This window comes from Chiloscyllium punctatum, chromosome 25 (genome assembly GCF_047496795.1).
Source record: "Chiloscyllium punctatum isolate Juve2018m chromosome 25, sChiPun1.3, whole genome shotgun sequence".
Classification (NCBI taxonomy): domain Eukaryota; kingdom Metazoa; phylum Chordata; class Chondrichthyes; order Orectolobiformes; family Hemiscylliidae; genus Chiloscyllium; species Chiloscyllium punctatum.
Window position 1 is genome coordinate 41175638 of NC_092763.1, and position 17150 is coordinate 41192787.

At 39.1% G+C, this 17150-nt stretch overlaps 1 protein-coding gene across 6 annotated transcripts in view; it reads right to left on the reverse strand.

Moving 5' to 3' along the window:
* The window catches only part of nhsl2 (NHS-like 2), a 355128-nt gene that overhangs the window by 56821 nt on the left and 281157 nt on the right, over window positions 1–17150 (reverse strand). The window lies entirely within an intron of this gene.

The window sequence follows — 17150 nt, forward strand, 5'->3', positions numbered from 1 at the left end:
AGTTTAAGCTAGAGTTCATGTAAAACACAGCTCCATGTTTCAGTCTACAACTGTAAATGATGGAAGTTTGACTTTGAACAGATGGGAGGTCTCAATTTTTTGCTGCTGTGCAGTACAATACTTTTGCGCGTGGGCTTTCTTGTTTTTGTTTGATTTTGAGCTCTCACAAATTTCATGCTTGTGGTTTAATTTTTACTTCGAATATTGTTCTGTAAAAAATCATGCAACTCATTTATAGGTTTTGAAACTCAAAGGCCCCAGATGTAACAGATAGGACAGTTGCTTTAAACACAAGCAATTTCCAAAACATCACAGTATAAGGAAACATACTTAAATAATCCACAGTCACCTTTCTCCAAGATGCCCCAATGTCTTTCAGAACAACGTACTTGCCAGGATTGGAAAAAACACTGAGCTACTGGGCTACCGGCAAAGATTAGAGATTTTACTCTTTCATAAAACCTATCAATTGAAAATGTATCTCCCTGTTGATATGTTTTGTATTGTTGGTGGGGTTTTTTGCCTCATTGATTAAGCAATTTCAAATGTACATTACATTTTTAAAATGTGCTTTTACCTATTCTCATCTAAGTTTGAATTTGTACCTCCTTGTACTCAAGGGTTAATATCAAACATCTTTCTGAAGATCAATTTATTAGCACCCTACAATATCTTGAGATCCATAATAATACCACAGTATCATTTCCTCTATTCAAACATCACTAGTGTTTATAGTCCTTCCGTCTAGCACAGGCTTAATTCTATTTATTAACTTACTTCTCAAAATTTGTATCTACTCCGTGCTGTCTTCCCCTCACTATCCCACCGTTCCAAACCCCCAAATTGTACTATGTTCAGAATTTGATAGTCGCTATGGTTGCAAACAAATACTTTCTTGAAACTATCACTTCCTGAATGTAGGGGGATGGGGGGGGAAGAGACTGCTCTTTTGCACGAGCTGACTCACTGTCATTTCCTACTTGCCTTTTCATCACATCTTCACATTGTGTGGTCAGTTTAAGGATGCATTCACAAAATTTTTAGAATCTTCTCCCGTATCATTTTCTGACAATTGTCCACATTTAAAAGATCCTTTTATTTCCTTCCATTTTTCAAACTAATGTTGCTTTTTTTTGTACTAAACATTTCCCATTCTTATGCCAATCACCCAGGTGGCCATGTGTGTTTATGATTACTTAGTTTATAAATTGGAATTACCAAACATGCAGAGCTTGGTTACCATCTCTTTTTATAAATCATTAAAATTTGATATCACAAGACTGGCCTAGAACCAACCCCTCTGATACCCTGTTAGTCAGCTGTTTAAAACGGTTGCTTCCTTAACAACAAACCTTTCCATCCTCTGATTCATTCAGTAAGTGAATCAGCTCAAAAATCTCCCCCATTCTCCCTGTAATTTTTCAAAGACACTCAGTATAGATTTAAAAATGCTTATCTTGTTCTTGAATCCCTCCATGTTCCCACCCTTCATCTCTGGAACCTATTCAACCCAAGATATGTGCATTCTTAGGCTTTTCAGCATCCCTGATGCCAAGGCTCAAATTCTGTAATTCTCTCCCTAAACATTTCCACTTCCTTAGTCTGTTTCCTTCTTTAAGATGGTCCTTAAAATGTGCCTTTTTAACCAATTGTTTGCTCATTCTGATGCTGAAAATTATTAAATTTGCTTTGATTATGCCTTTGAAATGTAACTTGAGAATGTTAGTACTTCACAAATGCTATGTAAATGCCAGTTGTGGTGTGTAAATCTACTGAGTCTTCCTTTGTTAATTGTCTTTAATTCTGTGAAATGGTGGACATTAATTGGAATTTCACTTAAGCTGATGTAACAATACCTTTAACATCAAGGATTTGGTAGGGAGAGTACTGCATACAGCAAACTCGTGCAATAGGCAATCAAGATGTTTCACTGACGCCTAGGATGCACGTATTTTCAGTGCCTTGGAGGAGTCAGTGTTCTGCAGGTACACTGAGTGCGCTAGACTACAGCTCCAGTTTCACTTGGAGGGGGTTGATCCTTGATTTTGGTTGCACTTCAGCCTCGCTCTATGGTCTTTGGCCACCCAGTTCAGAAATATGTGAGTAGGTCAGAGGGCATCCTCATGGGTCTGCTCTTGGGCGTGACCATTATGGCCTTAAACAAGGCCCCGGCAAGGTGCATAGCTAGGGAGCGTTATAACCGTGATTACCTTGCAGCCTTCTAAATTCAGTGGACATCGCAAGGGTTGGAGTGCATTATTTCCACCTGAACCATTTTAATTTGTTTTTAAATTTGCTTTCACATTTGACTTTTTGTTACATTATCTTTTTAAGGAGACTGTTCATCATTTAATTTGGCTTAAGTTGATTTAGTTGTGTTGAGATAATGCTTACCATAAAAGCAAAATAAGATACTTACTGAAGCTATACATAATTGGGTTAGGATATATATGGACTTGTAACTTTGTAAATGGATGTAAGACTGAGTAAAGATGATTCTAATAGATCGCAAAGGTGTTCTATCTTCACAATATTTTTGAGAACTCCTGGAGCTTTGATAAACAATATCTACCACCTATGAAGCCATCATGATGATTTTGTAACATTCCATATTACCCGTGAACCTCATTATGTCCTTTTGAATATGTTGTTCCCTGGATTTCTCTTCAGCTTCTTTCGGCCTCCTCATATATTTTGCATTCAGTGATCCCACAAAATAATTCAGCTCATTTATCACTTACATTCATTTTTTATTATTATGAGGTATGTGAAGCGTGGACCATTGTTGTCTTTTGCCTCCTCAGTCTATAGATATCTCTGTACTGTACTGTATCTCTCACTTTTTCCTCGTGACTTTTAAATTGTGACACTGTATGAGAAACACACTATCATGCTCATTTTTAGACACTGACAGGAAAAGTAAAGATCCAGATGAGATTGAGAAACTGTAAGAAAGATGGTAGCTAAAGACTCAACACGGAGGCTTTAAAGTTGGATGGAGTCCAAACAAAGATTATCTATATTGAATCTTCGCCTGTTGCTTCCATTGCAAACAGCGCACAAAAAATGTTAAAATGTCACTGAGAGAGTGCATCCTGCACCAGAAGACCTTGTGTTAAGCTTGTGTTAATCTAGCACCACTAAACCCAACCATATATAGCTGCAGTAAGCATCTTATTATGCTCTTATGGTAAGCATTTAAAATGAGAAATGTGTGTAGCTGGAGCAGGTATTGGAACTGATTGCAGACAGGAGCGTCAACAAGATAAACACTGATGTATGATGCAAAAAGGCAGAAGTTGTAATCTAATCTTCTGGTACACCATGCTCAGTGCCTTAGTGGAGGAAGTGGGCAAAAGGAGAGTGTCGCAAGAGGAGACCTCATCACATTATAATGACCTATTTACTATCATCACACTCTATTAGGATAGGGATATTCAGGGCCTTCTTCCCCAAGTGAAATAGAGAAGAAACATCTGTTAGTCTTGTGAGAAGACACTCTTGTAGTTTATTGCATGATAACAACGAGATAAAAATTCCATTGAGATGACAAACATCATTGCAGAGAAAAAGACTGAGACAGTAGACCTGACTCGCTTAAGATCCTGAGCTCACATCGAACCCCTATGACATTATCAAAGTGGGCTGTGCTTCAGGCACTCTTTAATATTAACGCTTACAACCTTCTCAATCGACAGGAGGCACAAGGTTCTCCACACAATCTCCGAGAAAGCAGTTAGAGCCTTATCAACTGGCAGGAATCTAGCCTCATGCAATTGTACACAGTGCAGTAAGCTTCTCAATGGTCTCACATAAATGGCCAAGATCAGTGAATTGATCTTTAAAATGCCATATTACATCAATGCACATTGCCTCGATCATGCTTCTATCAACAACTTGTCACTCAAAGATGAAAAAAGTTATTGAAGTGCTTCAGTCCATTTGGGATAGGTACAACCACGATCCACAATTAGGGAGGGTATTCCAAGGTATCAATCAAGAAGTAGCAAAGAAACTGTGACTGGAAGTAATGTCATGTTTGTATTATTGATGGACTAGAAATCCAGTAACCCAACTAATGTTCTGAGGACTCCAGTTTGAATTTCAACATGGCAGATGTAGAATTTGGATTTTAAAACTGTATGTGAAATGTGCTAAGTGGATGACTTTGGCCTCCTCTGAAATGTCCCACCAGTGTTAGCCAGTCGTCAGCCAATTCAGTTCACTCCATGTGATATCAAGAAATGGCTGAAGACACCGGATATTGTAAAGGGCCCTTACAACATTTCAAAAACAATTCTGACAACCTGCTCCAGAACTAGCTTTGCCACAAGAAAAGTAGTTCCAGAACAGCTACGTCACCAGCCTCTACCCACAATGAGAAAATTGCCTAGGTATGCCCTATACTCAAAACAATAGCACAAATCCAACCCAGCCAATTATCACTACGTCAGCAGGAAAATGATGGAAGAGATCATGAACAGTGTTATCAAGCACTAGCTACTTGCTACCTGCTCACATTGGATTCCAACAGGACCTCTCCACTCTTGACCTTGGTTCAAATATAGGTAACAGACTGTGTTGCAAGATCTGAAATTTCATCTTTCTTTAGCTGAATTGATTTCCTCCATGAATGCAACATTGAGGTATTTCAGTTATGGCACTCACCACTGATGACAGTGTTGCTTTGGGGTTTGGATGATTGAGGTATAGTGTTGCTACCAATTCTTTTTTTCAATGCAGAGTAAAAAGACCTGCTAATTATCAATGGAAGACCAGGTGGGTCTTAACAAGAACAACCACTTGTCTTACAGAACAACAGGTAGTTGATTGCATTATGGAAATCTGTACATTGACTAGTTTGACATTATTATTTAAGATTATCTGTGCAATCTGCAAGTTCATAGAACAATGAGTTTCCCTATTCAAGTCATTGGATCATATCAAGGCATAACTAGATATTGGGTAGTAAAAAGATGAACTCATCATAAAAAATAGTGGAATTTAATTGAGCGAGAGAATGGTGATACTGAATCTGAAAGAATACCTAGTGTAGGTCTGATATTTTGTGACAATCATAGTCAAATAAACATCAGAGCCAAATGAGATTAACTTTTTACATAAATGTGTACTTTCAGCACGTATGGGAGAAGTCCCCAGGGTAATAACAAAACTAAATGAAAGCTAATTTTATTCAGAGAATTAAGACACTCATTTGCAAAATGTTGCATCTTGGTGTCATCAGTTGGAACTGGGATTGCAAAATGAATAATGTCAATGAGGAAACAGGTCAGGATGTGAGAGCTGAGAAAACATTGGAAATGTCACAACAGTGCTTGGCAACAGTCGCTAAGGGGAATGGAACCTTAAGAGCTTTAAATAGAGCTCCAAGTAGATTCAAGATTTAATGAAACTTAGTCAAGTGTAGGCCATTCAGACCTTCAAGCTTGCTCTGCAATTCAATATTATCATGCTGATCTTCCAACTTAGACCCTGTTCTTGCTTTCTCCCTATACGCTTTGACCCCTTTAGCTCTAACAACTATATTCAACTCCATCTCGGACATATTTAATGTTTTGGCCTCAACTGCTTTCTGTGGTAGAGAATAGCACAGCTTCACCACTTCCACTGCGTGACAAAATTTCTCTTCCCATCTCAGTTTAAAATGGCCTACCTGGTATCCATAGATGATGATCCCTGTCTCTGACTCCCCAGTCATCAGGAACATCTTTCCTGCATTCACCCTGCATAATCATGTTAGTATTTCATAGGTTTGAGAAGCCCTGCCCCATTCTAAATTCCAGTGAATAATATCCTAATCAATCTTTCTTCATGTATCAATTCTGCCATCACAAGAATCAGTCAAGTATATCTTTGTTGCACTCCTTCTATAGTCAAATAACACATAGAAAGATATAAACAGGAGTGTCAAGGGCTTTGCTCACTCTAGTTGTGCTAGCTGGGTCAGTGTAATGAACTATGCACATGTATATAAAAGGGTGGCCTGGTGAAAGGACAGCAGCCTTTGTGGAGTTATTTCACCTTCTGCCTTCTGCACCTAAATGCTTACTTTTGGTAACTGGTATACAAAGTCCCACAGGTCTCGTACACCTCTTTCCCAATTTATCACCATTCACATAATAATCTGCCTTCCTGCTTTTGCTACCAAAAAAAGATAGCCTCACATTGTATTTCATCTGCCATGCATTTGCCTTTTCACTCAATTTGTCCAAGTCTCTACATCCTCCTCACAGCTCACCTTCCCATCTAGCTTTGTCTCATCTGCAAACATGGAGATATTACATTTAGACTATTAATAAAAATGATGAACAACTGGAATCCAAACACTTCAATTATTTTTTAATTCATTCACAGGATGAGGGCATCTCTGGCTAGGCAGCATTTATTGCCCACCCCTAATCGCACAGAGGGCAGTTATGAGTCAACCACATTGCTGTGGATCTGGAGTCACATGTAGGCCAGACCAAGTAAGGATTGTTGTTTCCTTCCCTAAAGGACATTAGTGAACCATATGTTTTTTTTCTGACAATCAACAATCGACTCAAGGCCAACATTAGACTTAATTCCAGATATTTTATTGAATTCAAATTCTATTATCTGCCATGGTAGGATTTGAACCTAGTCCCCCAGGGCATTACCTGGATCAATAGTCTAGCAATAATACCATTAGGCCATTACCTCCCTGGGCTAAACCCCACTAGTGTACTGCCTACCACTCAAATAAAGATCTTTTTATTTCTACTTTGTTTCTAGTCTGCCATCCAGTTTCTTATCCATGTCAGGAGCTATCCCCAAACGCATGCACATTAAATTTTACGTGCTCATCTCTGACTGGGGACCTTATTCAAAGCCTTCTGAAAATCCAAGTAAATCACACCCACTGGATCTTTCTTATGAACTCTATTAGGTATATCTTGGAAAAATTTCAATAATTTGCAGAGCATGGCTTCCCCTTTTATAAATTAATGCTGACTCTGTCCAATTCTGTTAATGTTTTGCATGTGCTATGCTATTAAATCTTTTCTGATGGACTCCAACATTTTCTCTACTACAGACGTCAGGCTATCCAGCGTATAAATTCCCTATTTTCTATCTACCTCCATTTTGTTTTTTTTAAAGTGGAACTACATTAGCTACCTTCCAATCCAAAGAAAACATTCCAGAATCTGTAGAATTTTGAAAGATGTCCACCAATGCATCCACTATTTTCCAGGGTCACTTCTAAAACTATTGTGATTTGTAGATTATCAGGCCCTAGAGATATATTGACCTTTTGTCCCATCAATTTACGAAGCACCATTTTCCTAAAACTACTGATTTCCTTCAGTTCCTCCCTCTCACCAGATTGATGTTCCCCAACATTTCTGGAATATTATTTGAGTCCTCCTTTGTGAATACCAAAACAAAATATGTACTTAATTAATCTGCCAACTTTGTTCCCCATTATAATGTCTTCTGTTTCTGACTTTAAAAGATCTACCTTCGTCTTCACTAATCTTTCTCTTTTCACAAACATACAGAAAATGCTACAATTAGCTCATAGTCTATTTTCCTCTAATATCAATCCTTTTATTTCATCATAGAATACCTACAGCATGGAAACAGGCCATCTGGCCCAACAAGTCCACACTGACCTTCTAAAGAGTAATCCACCCAGATCCATTCCCCTGCCTCTATTATTCTACATTTATCCCTAAATAATGTACATAACTCACACATCTCGGAACACGAAGGGCAATTTAGCATAGCTAATTCACCTAACCTGCACATCTTTGGATTGCGGGAGGGAACCCATGCAGAGAATGTCTGTGGGGAGCTTGCACAGTTGTCAGAGGCTGGAATTGAACCTGGGGTCCTTGGTGCTGTGAGGCAGCAGTGCTAACCACTCAGCCACCATATCCTTGTCTGAAATTCAAGCTGCTCCAGATTCTCAGTTGTGCTGCTTGTTTTAGCCTTTCTCTCCCCCACTTCCTTGGATCTAATATGATCCCTAAATTCCTTTGTTAGACAGTCAGGACATCTTTCCTATTTTATTTTTGTAGCAGATAGGAACGAGCAACTATTGCATTTCCTCTATGTACTCTTTATGAATATTTAATAACACTTCACAATAGAACTTTGCCTTCCATATTTGTTAATTTTACATTTATTTCTGGCTTCACTGTAATCAATGGCTGAAAAAGAAGTTAAATAACTTTCAAAATGTGAAAGCTATTGTCACCAACCAGTAGTTCAACCTCTGTTTGTGAACTCCAGCCTCTCTCAGGGTGGAAGGTTAACAGGCCACATAATTGAAAACACAAGCTAGTAACAAACATTAACTGTTGCTTAACAATGTTTAGGTTGTTTGTACATGCTTAAATGATCACAAAACTTTAAATATGAATTTGTTAGAAATTTGCTGCAACTGGTAAATGTTGTACAATTTTAAATGTTTCTCTGATAATAAACTAAAATGACTGCATAAAAGGATTTATGAACAATGACTTTTAGTTTGGAGAGTTTTCTAGCAATCTATCACCTTGAGGTGATTGAAACAACTTGGCTACTTGGGGTTTCTCTAGTTGGCATTGCATATTGTCCTAAACAAAACAGGAAATTTAGAAATGTTCAAAGAAAACTGATCACAAAAGCTCAAGCATATTAAACAATAATATGCTATTCAGCCTGATATATGTATATATATATATATATATCACTGTGATATGTATTCTGAAACAAAAAGAGCTTGTAATTAGTGTATGTTTAAACAAAGAGGGAATCTCTTTTATAAGATTACGAAAAATCTGTAAACCATAATTAAAACATCCCTTGAATCTGACCCTTTCCCTGAGTGTTGAACACATTTGATACTCCACCATTCATTATCAACCGTGGAAAAAAAAACTATGCGCTGCAGGGTAATATTTTCAAAGAATGACTAATTGGACTTTATTATTCAGTATTTCATAGTTAAAGTATCAGGAAAGGGTTGGTGTTCAATGCATTTCTGTTTACTGCTGTTTGAGGCTACTTGATCCACAAAACAAGCTCCAGGCAAATCCCTGCTATTCCCAAGAGCGAGCCAATTTCTGCCAAAGAAGGAATTCTGATGAAAACAGAAACCATCTTTCCGATGAAGCAAGCAGTCAATTACTGGGAACAGAAAAAACCTGGATTTTACTCGTGTTTCTTTATCTTTCTGCATAAATGCAAGTTTTTTTTTGTGCTGTCCTTTAATCTTGGTCTCAGAATTACAGGCTCTAATCCACTGATCCATTTTCTAAACAACCATCATTTTGGAGTGAAAACGTCAAGATCATTCAAAACAAATTTTGTTTGCCAGAAATACGAAATAATTACCAGTTAAAGCAGAAAACATTTATTTCTGAATAAACCTTTCTGGCCCAGGTAAGAGTTTCAAACTGAGGAAGGTCAACACCATCACCACCAGAATTTCCCACTACCCCATTCCAGGCATCATTCTGGATACTCCATGTCTGCTTAGTATTCTGTGCTTAATTCAAAATGAGGCCTGTTTCCATATTAAAATTTCTATGCAAAGCAAATATTCCAAAAACTAGCTTAAAATGAATAACCATTCTACTGAGGAGCCCCAACTATATTAAAAAAAACATGAAAAGCTTAGGAGGTAGTTAAATGACAGTACACACAAAAGGAAAGCTAAAACAGACTGTACTTCAGAAACTAAAATAATCTGAAATACAAAAAGAACACGTTTTAATTGAAGCTATCTCTATTTGAGGCAGTAGAAAGAAATGGTGGAAGGACCAATTATATCTATCTGTTGGAATGGGAGGCTTAAGCTTTGCAATTGTTAGCGGATACTGCTAAATTTCATATAAGGAATCTGAGCCATCAGGTGAGCCCACTGTTCAAGCCCCATGTCCCACAGAGATAATCTTAACACTTACCCTATCAGGCTTTTTTTCATTGTACCAGCTCACTTTACTTAGTGAAGCTTTGAATAAGTATGCTCCTCCTCTCACATTGGGAATTAATTGCTTCAAGGCCTAATTTACATCACTATTTGCATAGATTGACAAGGTAGCTGCAGGAGTAGTAGTGCTGACCCTGGAACTTAAAAGAACGACTCCAGATGACACAAGTAAACTCTAAATAAGTAATCACAATGAGGAGATGCTGCTTTCTACTTCAATCTAATAAGCACAGAATTCAGATTCATCTGGTCCACAATGACTCAACTAAATTACATAATATTATAGCTGTATGGTGTCATCTGGGTGGTTCTTAACTGGAAAGCCACATGCTAATATGTAATGGTTTGCTCAGCCAGAGCACTAAGCTTCCTTTACATACTCCAGAGATGGAGTGGGTGGAGAGGATATTGAAAAATCCTCACAGTTGCAATGTTTCTATTTGGATAGTTCACAAAGGAAATAACTGGTGTGTAAATCCTCAAAGATTTGTTGAAACAATGGAGGAGGAATTCAGTTGATGGCTGTATGTATCGTTGATTAAAGAAGAGGCAAACAATTGGAAATCTGGAAGTGAGTGGAAGTTAATCTTGGCTGGCTCCCTGATGGCCAATGCCCACAAAATGAAACTTGCAGACAGGTCTCTAAAATGGGCAAACAGCTGGCTCACCTGAAATAAAGGTAATTCAGGAGTCTGTGGTGGTTGTAGGAGTCCGACTATTCGAGTGGGAAGATGGCATACTGAAACCGCATCCTACTGTTGTTAACCCTTGAGTGGCCTTACCAGAAGTCTTTAAATATTTCTGAGTCTCTATCTTTGACCATTTTTGATCAGTTTCTTAAAGTTCTTAGTTTGCAGACCCATGGAAAGCAAGAGTGCTGATAGTGAACTAGTAAGTTTCACCGAAGGATGGTGGGATTTAATCCACAGCTCATTATTTTTCAATAAAGTGCAAACTGCTGCTTCAATTACCTGAAATGAGCAGTGCACTTAATTCAGAATGAGGGTGGCACAGTGGTTAGCACTGCTGCCTCACCAGGGACCTGGGTTCAGTTCCAACCCCAGGTGACTGTGTGGAATTTGTACATGCTCCCTTTGTCTGTGCGGTTTCCTCCTGGTGCTCCAGTTTCCTCCCACAGTCCTAAAATGGGCAAGTTAGGTCGATTGGCTGTGCTAAATTATTCATAAAATAATTCAGAGTGATCTTCCTAATCAGTGTTTTTAGTAATGGTTAGCTCCATTTGCCTGATACAGCCAGCTTTCCAGGATAAAGGAGGGTGGTACAACACAAACTTATTAACAGAAAATATTAAACTTATTTGAGGATAATCGGTAGAAGCAGTAGAAGCATCTTAGATTCTTAAAAAGAGAAGTGTAGATCTTTCAGGATGAAAGTGGCAAGATGGCCCTATTATTTGTTGTGACCTTAAGAGATGATTACACTTTCATACATACCAAGTTCAATGTCATCACGTGTCCTAATATATCAACCCCTTAGATAGGTATTGCTTGGTTAGATGACACCAAGATGATACTTGACATAGTTATAAATACACAAGCCAAGGAGACTGAGGAAATACACAGATTGAATTCTATTCATCATTCATGATTAGACAACGCAGTCATTAGAAGACTGAGATACCCAGAAAATAATTACTTCTGCATTTGCAATATGTTCTGTAGCGCTGGACCAAAGAACCCCTGTCTATTGCATTAAACTGTAGGTCTGAGGCTTACTCAATCCTGGCTGTGCCCTTCTCAGACAGAAATAGTTTAAGAGCCACAAATAGATTCTGTGTCTAGGGAATTGAAAGTAAGAATTCGCTTGTTCTCAACCACTACTTACTGATCTTACTCACAAATATCTAGTGATCATTTTTGCTCAAGATGATCAGCCCCCAATGAGTTTGCTTTTTTTTGGTGAAAAGTTGGCATTGGTTGGAACAAGTCTCTCATGACTGATCTGCCCTGACTACCAAACTGGAAATTCTGATACCTTCAAATAACTAAGGTGCCCAATTCTTGAAATCAGGGTTAGGACTCAGAGCACTAATTACTTCTTAGGAACTTGCTGCCAAAATTTGGAATAAACTGCCTAGAAATCAACTGAATAAACTGTTCTGCTGATGCCAGCCCCTACAAGGGTGGAGGTGGGGGGTGGCCGGGGTGGGATTTGGGGGCCCTCCAAAATGTTCACCTTCTTTCTCAACCAAGAGTTGCCCACCACAGTGGATGACAGGGCCCTCAGCCGTGTCTGACCCTCTCCTGTACTTTAGCCCTCACCCCTTCCATTTCCTCCCCTCCCACAACAGCAATAGGGTTCCCTGGTGCTCATTTATCATCTCACCACCCTCCACATCCATAAGGATATTAGCTGCCATTTCCATTACCTCCAGAGGGACGCTACCACTAGACATATTCTCCATCCCTCCCTTGTCAACATTTTGTAGGTATCCTGGTCCGCTCCTCTTCCACTCCCAACACATCCCCACAGCACAGACCCAAAAGGCATAATATCCACCTGTTTACTTAGTCTCTCCTATCCAAGGCTTCAGACACACCTTCCAGGTAAAGGAACAATTTACCTACACATCACTCAATCTAATGTACTACACTTGCTGTTTACAATATGGTCTCTCTACTTTGGGCAGATGAAATACAAATAGGATGCCCACTTAGCGGAACCCCTATATTCTGTTCACAAAGATGACTGAGCTTTGTTGCCTGACACTTCAACACACCACCATGATCTCTGGCAACAAATATCTCAGACTTATTCAGTGCAAGCTGGAAGAACAATATCTCATTTTCGACCTGGGGATCTTTCACACTTCAGGACTCAATAATTGAGTTTAATAAAGGCTGGAGCAATTGTGTGACTCTATGACTATGTCCTTATCCTAACTGCGACATACCATGTCTTGTCATCACATGGGCTGCTACAATTATCCCACCATCAGCTATTAATGGCCCCCATTAGCAGTTGTCAATTCTTCCATGCTGTCCTTTGCACCATTCCTTTCTCTGACCAACTGTTATCTCTCTCTGGGCTTCATCTCCATCTTTCATTTACTCCTCTGCCTCCCACCTTCAGAACATACCAACCTTTCCCTAGCTACAATCACTTCTGAAGAAAGGTCACTGGACATTACATGTTAACTCTGCTTTTACTTTGCAGATGCTGCCAGACCTGCTCAGGTTTTCTGACAATTTCTGTTTTTGTTTCTGATTTACAGCAAACACAGTTCTTTAGCTTCTTTGGCCAGAAATCACTGTTCTTCAATGTAGCCAACAGTAAATAAAGTCACCCTGACAATATAGCACCATTTGATTATCCAGAGCCAGTCGATTCATGGCCCATCACGAGCTGATCAATTTAGTTGAGGCCTCAACTAGTGAGCTGAACTGGGACATTCATTTGGTCTCGTGCTTAAAATCAGTATCCATAGATACCTGGGATTTAATTTCTATTACGTTTTGCCTCATTGATGCATTATGGAGGTGCAGCAGAACATTTTAAGTGGAAGAGAATTGATTTTAACATAGAACAGAACTTATGTGAGAAGGAAAGATGTTAAGATCCTTTAGTTAGAGCTTTAGGAATCCCCAGTGCCACCAGCACACCTAGGTACTAGAAAATAGGAGAATAAAAGAAACAAAAAGTTTAATGTGTGGACGAAGAAATAGCTCAAGAGGAAGGGCTTTAGAGTTCTGTTTCTTTGGGATTAGGTCTAGGTCATGAAGGATCTGTTCACAATAAGTATATTCATTTCAATGGAGTTGGGAACCACTGCACTTGCTGGATGGTTAATTAATGATGTCATAGAGGGCTTAAATTGAGAAGGAAATGGGTAGCAGGTTTAAATATTAAAAACAGAAGAAACAATATGCATAAAGGAATCAGATAGGCAGCACTAAACAACATACTGGATTAGTGGTGCTGGAAGAGCACAGCAGTTCAGGCAGCATCCAACGAGCAGCGAAATCGACGTTTCGGGCAAAAGCCCGTTTCCTGATGAAGGGCTTTTGCCCGAAACGTCGATTTCACTGCTTGTTGGATGCTGCCTGAACTGCTGTGCTCTTCCAGCACCACTAATCCAGTATTTGGTTTTCAGCATCTGCAGTCATTGTTTTTGCTCAGCACTAAACAACAAGCTAGTTCAGAAATAGAAAGGATAAGATGGGTGTGTATGGGCTGCAAGGTTTGCACTGCATGCAGATAAATGCAAGTGCCTTAGTAAGTGAACTGTGACCACAAGATGCCACATGGGACTTATGCTAAAGATGCAGTAACAGAGAACTGTTTGAAACTGAATTTTCCTGGTTAGGAGGCATTCAGGAAAGTAAGAGCATGGAAGGAGGGTAGACAGTAGCATGTGTGAAAGAAACACGTAGAGCACTGAGGAGAATCTACTTTATATGGCTTAAAGGAGCTCATCCATTACTCGGTTTATGCTATAGAACACTAAAAAGTATAAAGAGAGGAAACAAATTTACAAGCCAGTCAAAATGGTGCCAGAAGTAAAAGAAGATCAGATTTAAATCAGTTATGAAAAAGGACAATGAAAAATTAAGCTAAAGATATTTCACTGGAGGAAGGCTAATTTCAGTGTGGTGAGAGAGATGGATTGGAGTAAAGAATTGGCAGGTTTTCAAAAAGGCGATAGGTAGGATTCAGAATGTGATGCATTCCCAAAAGGGGTGAAGGAGTTGGAGTTCATTAATCAACAAGATTTAAACAGACTAAAATGAAAGAGCACAAAATGCTTTTAAAAAGGAAATGATGTTTTCAGGGTGTGTGACACTGGCCAAGCCAGCAGTTTCATTGCTCTTGAGGAGGTGGGGGCAAATTGTCTTCTTGAACCATTGTTTTCCATTTGGTTTAGAGATACCCACGGTGCTGTCCAGGAGGGAGTTCCAGGGTTTTGAGTTGGCTCCTTCATTGTCATTGATGTATCCTTGGGTATGTTTACAGATGAATGCAATTCCTTGCCAGTTAATTAGCAGTTATAGAAATGCCTATCAGATACCCTGACATTTAGCTTTGCTCCTTTTCCCAATTATGTTCCAGACTGTAGTACAAGATGCTGCCACCCTCAAATGTATTCAATATTTAAACTTCTTAGCAAATGCTCCACTCCCAGAGGATTCTGGGCTGCCTGCCTGCCTGCCACTTTATTCCATGCGGCATATGTTTTTCTTTCTTATTTTTCCTTTATTCTGTTTGGTTCACTCCAGGGTGCAAGTCCCAAGCCAAGAGATTCTATTGTTGAGCAAACGGTCAGTTGCGAGTGCCAGGATTCCAAATACCAGACCAGTGAAATGCAATTTTGTCTGGAAATGCTTGGATCGCTTTCTGTTAACTTGAAAACTCAGCTGAAATTTTCTTTCACATTCCCACGAGCTGTTGTCATCTGAGTGGCCTCCAACTTTGATCAGATGCCACACAGCAAAATATAAACAAACAAAATTGACGGTGACAAAAGAAAGAATGCAGCTTTTCCAAAGGATAAATACACAAGTGCAGGTCCAGCACAATACAGAAGATTGGGTTTTAGCAACCTGCAATGAGAGAGCAGCTGGAGAATTACAGCATGAGTTTCAGTTTCAGCAAAGAAAAAACAGCCAACATATTAGACAGGGTTTGTACTCCTCAATGCTATCCAACCAACTCTGCTGGTCAGGCTGCAGATAGAAACATTGGTAAAGGACTGGAACAGACTCAACTGTGACACCATCTGTGCTTCAGAAGATTAACAACCAAATTGTATTTTTCAAATGTAATAAGGCTATACATTCTAATAAGGCTAAACAGTAAAAATTAGAAACCCTTCTATTTGGTGTATTACTGTTTTTTTTTAAACATGGCAGGTTTATGTGGATTGTAATTACTTAGAAAATCATGCATCAAATTGAGTGTGTTTATCAAATGAAGAAATTTTATCAGCAAGAATGGTTTGCTCCACTTGCTGCCCAATGCCAACATCAAGCATTGTGTGTTGTAAGGTACAGTCTGGCTACACTCCTCATTCCTGTACGTTAAGTCAGATTCCCTCTTCTCCTATGTTTTCATTCCAAGACCTATGCCCCATATTCTCAATTCCGGTGCATTCATTCCTGTATTCCCTTTCCCAGATCCTTGTTTCCATGCCTTCATTCCACCCATTCCCACTGGGGGATATTTCAGTAGCTAGTGACTGGTGACAGATGGTATGGGAACCAAAGTACAGTACGGTTATACTTGTACTTGTTGATGAAAATATTGCATAAACCAAGAGATTTAGCTTCTGCTTCACCTGAACTTCTAATGACCAGCATACACTGTGTCTGGTGGTGCAGGAACTCCAGTAACCTGTAGAAATTCTAGAATGTAATGGGGCTTCTCATTGGAATTCCAAAAATTCCTAACGTTCACTTAGTTCTATAGTGTTAATTCTACATCAATAAACCAACTAATAAGAGTTAAACTAATAGATTATGGACAAGGCACCATCAGTGATTCAAATTGATTCATAGACTTCCTGCTTCCTCATCTCCGTCTCAGTGGCATCGTCCAAAACTTAGTGTTCACATGTACCATGATGACACCTACCTCTAGCTCAATGCCACTTATTCTCATTCTTTTACTATTGCTAACTTATTTATTGAAGAACATAGGTAAGAACATAAAAACGAGGAGTAGGAGTAGTCCACTCGGCCCTTCAAGCCTGCTCAGCCATTCAAGAAGATCACATCTGATCTTTTCATGGACTCAGATCCACTTACAGGTGCTTTCAACGTATCCCTTAATTCCTTTATTGTTCAAAAAAAATCTACCTTAGCTTTAAAAATGTTTACTGAAGTAACATCAATTACTTCACTGGGCAAGGAATTCCATACATTCACAATGCTCTGGGTGAAGAAATTCCTTCTCAATTCAGTCCTACATCTGCTCCCCCTAATTCTGAGACTATGCCCTCTTGTCCTAGTTTCACTTGCCAGTGTAAACATCCTCTCTACCTCTAGCTTATCTATTCCCTTCATAATTTTATATGTTTCTATAAAGATCCCCCTCAAACTTCTAAATTCCAATGAATATAATCCCAATCTACTCAGTCTGTCCTCATAAGTCAACCCCCTCAACTCCAAAATCAACCTAGTAAATTTCCTCTGCATCCCCTCCAGTGCCAGTACATCATTTCTCAAGTAAG